The sequence below is a fragment of the Globicephala melas genome, chromosome 7 (assembly GCF_963455315.2).
Source record: "Globicephala melas chromosome 7, mGloMel1.2, whole genome shotgun sequence".
Taxonomy (NCBI): Eukaryota; Metazoa; Chordata; class Mammalia; order Artiodactyla; family Delphinidae; genus Globicephala; species Globicephala melas.
In genome coordinates, this window is record NC_083320.1 from 8,139,299 (window position 1) to 8,145,643 (window position 6,345).

The following is a 6,345-nucleotide window of genomic DNA, read 5'->3' on the forward strand; positions in this document are numbered from 1 at the left end:
CAGGGTCAAATGAGCTGGCATCTACCTGTGGTCCCCTTGGGAACTGAGGTTGGAGTCAAATGACCCAGCTCGACCTCTACCTAACTTCCTGGTTTGGGGGATCTTATCTAACATCTTTGGGCCTCAAATTCCTCATCTGTAAAGTGGGGACAAGAGCTTCTCCATAGGGGTGTATTGGGATTGAAAGTGGTATAAGTACCCCTTCCATCTGCCTTCCCTCCTTTCCCAGTTCTCAAAGTCCTGGTGCTTGTTCACTAGGACTCCTTCCAAGTCCTAGTTTCCACAGAGCAGGTGGGGTCCAGTGGGACGAAGGTTGGGGAGCAGCGCCCTCTGGTGGTCGATGTCAGGAGCGCTCGGTTATTCCGTGAGGACACATCCGGGCTAACCTGCTTAGTGCCTGACGGTCTCTGGCAAGTTAGAGCCTTCGTGGGCTGATCCTGGGGCTCCACTTAGGGAGGCTTTTCCTTCTTGCCTCAGTTACCCCCTTGAGCAAGCAGAGAGAATTCTGCTTCCCCACATCATCTCCCCTCTCACAGTCCAGCTTCTCCATCTTTAACAGGCTTCTCTCACTTCTGCCCCGGAGGAATCCATTTGGCATTTATACTGTGCTTTACAGCTTACACAGCACTTTGACACACATTACTCGTCCCTGAGGTGTGCCGTTTCTGGGTGGTGACGGCACTAGATGGATAGAGGATGTTGGTTTGGAGCGTGGCTCCAGCATACCGGGCCGATTTGGATCCTGCCTCTTCCGTCCAGCTGTGTAACCAGGGTGACGTTCAAAACCTTGAATAACCAGTGGGACAGTCAGCGACCAATCAGAACAGACCCTGCCCTAAACACCAGGTACAGCCAAATGTGTGTACCTGCTGAAGATTCTGGAATAATCTCAACCGCACGGGGCCTCGGTTTCTCTATCTGCAGTATGGACACGATGATCCTAATAATACCACGTTATAGGGCTGTTGTGGAGACTAAAGTAGTTATTGGCTGTAAAGGGTTGAGAAACCAGTGTCTGGCACATAGAAGGCACGCGAGAGTTAGCTTTATTACTGGTCCCGTCTCAGACTCAGTGACTCAGGGTGATCGCCACTCTTAAGGGAGACTCCCCAGGTGAGCCCTCTATATGCACCCGAGCTCGCCTCCTGCCTCACTTCCGACTTCCCACACCTCCTCGTCTAGCCCTCTAGTTATTCCACTCGCCAGAAGTGCTTCTCAAACTTTACCATGTATCTGAATTTCTGGGATATCTTGTTAAATTACAGATTATGATTGAGGAGGTGTGCGTGGGGTCTGGGATTGCGTATTTCCTACTAGCTCCCAAGTGCTACTGATGCTGGTCTGAGAAGCAAGACTCCCAGAGATCACTGCAGAAACAGAAGTGTCAGCTGATTGCTATCTGTAAATATTTATTGAGCACCTACTCAGTGCAAGGCCATGCAAGGATCCAAATAGTCCAAGGGCTGGGTTCCAACCTCAAGCAGCAGACACGTTATCTCGCACAACTACAGGTTAAAACTATCAGGCCGAAGGGTTAACATGTGCCCAACAGCAGGCGATGCATGTGGTGAATTCATTCTCTTCACTGTAGCCAGAGGGATGCTTTAAACAGCTGAAGATCTTGGCTTCGGCCAAGGCATTTTCTTTTCTTCAGTAGAGGGGATCTCCAGAGAGGGCTGACAGCTGAGGGTCCTTGTGTCTGCAGCCTGTACTCCCAGCACGGGGGCACCCTACTCCTTCAGGGCTGCAGGGGACCTGGATGGTGCAGCACAGTGCCCACATGGGGGGACTCACTTTGGCAGGAGGGTAGGATTCAGAGAGGCTGGCAGAGGGAGCGGGGAGTCCAGCAGGGGCATTTGCAGGCCCTGATCCCAGGGTGGAGATGAAGCAGAGGGGCTGAGGCAGAAGTTCTCTCCCTTGGTTCCCTGAGGACAGCGTGAGATGAATCATGGGCGTGATGTAGACCTCAGGAGGCCACAAACACATCCTTGACTTTTGTCCTTGTGTACTGTTTTAGTGTTACCAGTGCCAACTTACCATCAATCAGCTGCTACACTTCATACTTCATCATCTTATGCAGATGACCCTCAGGTATCTTTTCAAGAGCAAGTGTTCTTCAGCTGAAAATAGAGAATCAAACATCCAGCATTTGCAGAAACAAGCATTCCTGGAACTGTTCTGTGGTTTTGGTCCTTTGATAAGAAAGCACTGGGGGACTTCCCTGGTGGCGCAGTGGTTAAGAATCCCCCTGCCAATGCAGGGGATACGGGTTCGAGCCCTGGTCCGGGAAGATCCCACGTGCCACGGAGCAACTAAACCTGTGTGCCACAACTACTGAGCCTGCGCTCTAGAGCCCGCGAGCCACAACTACTGAAGCCCACGTGCTTAGAGCCCGTGCTCCACAACAAGAGAAGCCACCGCAATGAGAAGCCTCTGCACCACAACGAAGAGTAGCCCACGCTCGCCGAAACTAGAGAAAACCCGCACGTGCAATGAAGACCCAATGCAGCCAAAAATAAATAAGTAAATAAATAAATTTATTTTTTTAAAAAAAGAAAGCACTGGGTACATCTCCCCCCCACACCCCATGTAATATCTTGTGGGCCTCTTTGAGGACCCTCTAGATGCCCACATTGTGTTGAATGGATGGTTAGGACAGTGGTCCTGGAAGCAGCCAGCGGCAGTGCGGGGAGAGGCCAACAGATGGACCATGAGAGAGGGAAGAGGTGGGCTGTGCCCGGGAAGGAGGCTTGCTTGGTGTCTAGGACACACCAGCTGGCCTGGTTTTGTGAGCCTGCAATCTGTGTAGTCCCGCAGGGCTCCGTGCTTGGTTTTATGCTTTGCTGTCCCTGTCCTGACATTCTTAATACTTTTTGAAGAAGGGGCCTTGCATTTTCATTTTGCACTTGGGCCCCATAAATTATGTAGCTGGTTCTGCTCCACAGCTTTGGTTCCTAGGCCCAGGGCCCATTCCCGAGGGGTCATCTGGGACAGACCAGGGAACCTGGGCGGTGGGGAGGTGGGCCTGGGTGAACCCTTGAACAGGTCCTATGTGTGAATCTGGGATCATGGAGCCTGCTTCACCCAGAGGGGAGGAGCGGATGAGGGCTGCAGGCTTTCTCAACTGAGAATCAGGCTGTGGAGGTTCACTGCCCGCGAAAGCCAGCCCTGCGGCTGCTCTTTCAGAGATGCCAGATGCCTCCTGCCCTCTGAGCCCCCAGTCAGCTGTCAGACTGTTGACAAGAGCCGTGAAGATTCACAGGGAAGGAGCAGATGCCTCGCTTGCTGGGACGGGCAGAGTGTGCCCTGGCTCCTGGGTCAACAGCTGGTCTGGATGTCGATGCTTGGCCTGTTCTCTGTGGCCTGGGTTCATAAACCCATGGCCCTGAGTGCAGCCCGGCTTGGCCCATTGGACAGGCGGAGGTGGTAGTGTCTCCCTGGAGACAGATTGTGAGAGGCTTGGGTGTTACCCTGTTTTGACGGGTGCCTAACGAAGGAGGAGCCTGAGAGGCCTGGATAGACTGTGTCACTTAAGTCCCAAGACCCAGTTACAGTGCTGAGTTCTGAGGGGTCCCCCAGGCGGGCCTGGGCCAGCTCTCAGGCCCAAATTTAGGTCACTGCTTTGTCTTTACACACCTGCTACTCTTTCTGCTCCTGTCGTGCCTTGTCCCTCACCTTCTGCCGCTCCAGGTTTGAACCTTATCCTCTCTCCTCTGTGACTGACGCCACCTGCCTCAGTTTACCCATGTGCTTGTCACTTTCACTCTCTTGCAGTTTACTCTCAGTGGGCAGCACTGGGGCCCGTTCCCTACCTTGTCCCACCGCCCCTCATTTTATTTTTGCATTGTGGCCCCCAAATTATGGAGCCGGTCTGCTGATCGGCTCACCAGGGCTCGAGATCAGAACCTGACAAGGGGTTCTGAGTGCTGGAAGCGTCTCGCAGCTCTGAAAGGGGAGCGAACGTCCACAGTCCCATGGAGAGGCCGCGCTGAGAGCCCGCTGTGTGCCAGTGAGGGTGACAGTGCGGGCCGGGATGCTACAAACAGAAGCGCTTTACTTCAAGGAGTTTACCCAGCAGGGCGTTTATAAGTAGGACAAAGCCTGGCGGTCCAGGGGCCACCCGGGCAGGAGCGGGGGGAAAAAACCCGAGCGGCAGGGAGCGGAGTTGGGGCGTCCGGCTTTGGGCGCACACCCCGCCCCGCCTGGGTCGCCAGTCTCCGAGAGCTGAAAGGGCCTCTGTGTTCCGTCTCCCGCCTGCCCGCGGGCCAGGAGCGCATTTCCTCAGCTGCGCCAGACCCCGGAGGCTCCGCAGACCCTCTGGGGACAGACACAAATAGTTCCGGGCCCAGCTGCCTGGTCAGTTACCTTGGGAACCAAACTCAATCGCCTGACGTCACTGGGCCGTTGCGCAGCAACCGGCAAAGACTCTCTCTGCAGCTCTCCCAGTCTCCGCGGTGAGGTAGCCGTCGCCATGGAGACGGCGGGGCTGGGCAGGGCGGTGGATGACCCCGCCCCTCGTCGCCCCTCGCCCTCCTGGCCGCACCCTCCGTTCCGATCCGGTGCTGCTCCTCCCCGCGACGGAAGGGGACCAGCCCCAGACGAGGAAACAACGCCGCCTGGCCTCGGGCCGGCCGGCGAGGGCCCCGTGGCGGCCTGAGTGAGCCCCGCGGCCAGCCGGGGTTTCTCCCCCAGAGAAGGGCCTTTGTTCGCCGTCGCCCATCTGATTGACCCCTTTTTGCTTCGTGTTTCTCACCAGGCGCCAACCTGGGTCCCTGCTCTGGAAACAAGGAGCAGGTGGCAGCACGGGGCGTTTCCATTCCCCTCCCCTCCAGCCGCCTAGGACATCTATCTCAGCCGCGCTAGGCCATCTGCCTTGGCGGAGGACACACTGGGCCCTGCTCACGCCACTCTGCTCCCATCCTTGGTTCCCTCCTCCACTCCTGCGCCTTCCCCTGGCGTCTGTGCTGAGGCATTCACTTCCGCGCCTGCTGTGCTGGGTGCGGTTTGGCCAGGCCACCCCTGGGTGGGGAGAGTGGGGAGGGAGGGACCTACCTGAGCACTTCGCGGAGTTTCTGGCATGGGTGTCGTTCCGAGGCTGCTGCGTCTCCCTGCCCATCTCCATTTCACACCGTAGCAGATTATCAAGTGCCGAATCCCCAAGTGCAGACTGGGAGATGAGGCCCAGAATCGTTCAGGGGCCATCAAAAACTGCATTTTGACAAGCACTCATAAAATACAGGTGGTCAGAAACAAAACCATGTGTTTTAGGTGAGTCCTATTTTCTCATTGATTGATATTTAAAATTCAGAGCTCCAAAGGAATAATTTTCAATCCATGGAGCTGGAGGGAGAACACGTCACAATGCCTCAGATCTTTCCAAAGCACATGGTTAAGGGAAAGTTCTGATTGTGGGCAGAACGTTCACAGACAAGCTCACATGTAGCGGTGGGCGCTCTGCAGGGCTTAGAACCTGAGGCTGGGCTCTGTGTGGTCTTGTGCAAAGAGCTGATCTCATCCGGAGTGCCCGCCTGGTTTTGTGGGAAAAGTGACTATTATTTACCGGGAGGGCTTTCAGATGCAGGTGCGGAGGGAGGTCAGGGCTGTGCCACCTGCTGTGGGGAACCCAGGCGGGCCAGGAGAGGACACGTTGCCCGGCTCCCTCGTTTTGTCTCTGGGAGGGGCGTGGCTCAGGGTGCTCAGAACTGCCTGCTTAGAGAGGTACCACGGGCACTGGCTGAGAAAAGCCTTTCCAACATGTGATCCAGCCTGGGCCAACCAGAGTCCTTCCCCTTGGGAAATATCAGACTGGAGCAGGAACCAGACCTTTCCTCTTCGTCTGGAAAGCGCAAGGCTGTGGGCCCAGAGCCTCCAGGAACCTCATTCCCCACGAGAAGCAGAGGCTTGGGGGAGGGGCAGAGTTGCCATGGAGGCAGAGGACATAACAATGGAGGCGTCCTGCTAGCTTTGAGTTCCTGACACCAGGCATCTTGAAAGCCGGTTTCTTCTCAGCCCTTCTCTGCCCAGCCCACCAAATCCATGGGTTTTTGTCACTTTCTGTTAAGAGACTCCTGCCTAATATATAGACGATGGAGGTGTCCTGACAGCTTTGAGTCCCTGACACCAGGCATCTTGAAAGCCGGTTCCTTCTCAGCCCTTCTCTGCCCAGCCCACCAAATCCATGGGTTTTTGTCACTTTCTGTTAAGAGACTCCTGCCTAATAGATAGACGATGGAGGTGTCCTGACAGCTTTGAGTCCCTGACACCAGGCATCTTGAAAGCCGGTTCCTTCTCAGCCCTTCTCTGCCCAGTCCACCAAATCCGTGGGTTTTTGTCACTTTCCGTTAA

General features: G+C 55.4%; 1 long non-coding RNA gene across 1 annotated transcript; it reads right to left on the reverse strand.

Moving 5' to 3' along the window:
• Positions 1-1,407: 1,407 nt before the first annotated feature.
• On the reverse strand, positions 1,408-5,319 carry LOC132597557 (uncharacterized). The gene is made up of 3 exons (XR_009564452.1): positions 5,053-5,319; positions 2,038-2,120; positions 1,408-1,925 (listed from the first exon to the last, which is right to left on the reverse strand). It is a non-coding gene; the product is annotated as an uncharacterized lncRNA (long non-coding RNA).
• Positions 5,320-6,345: the final 1,026 nt, after the last annotated feature.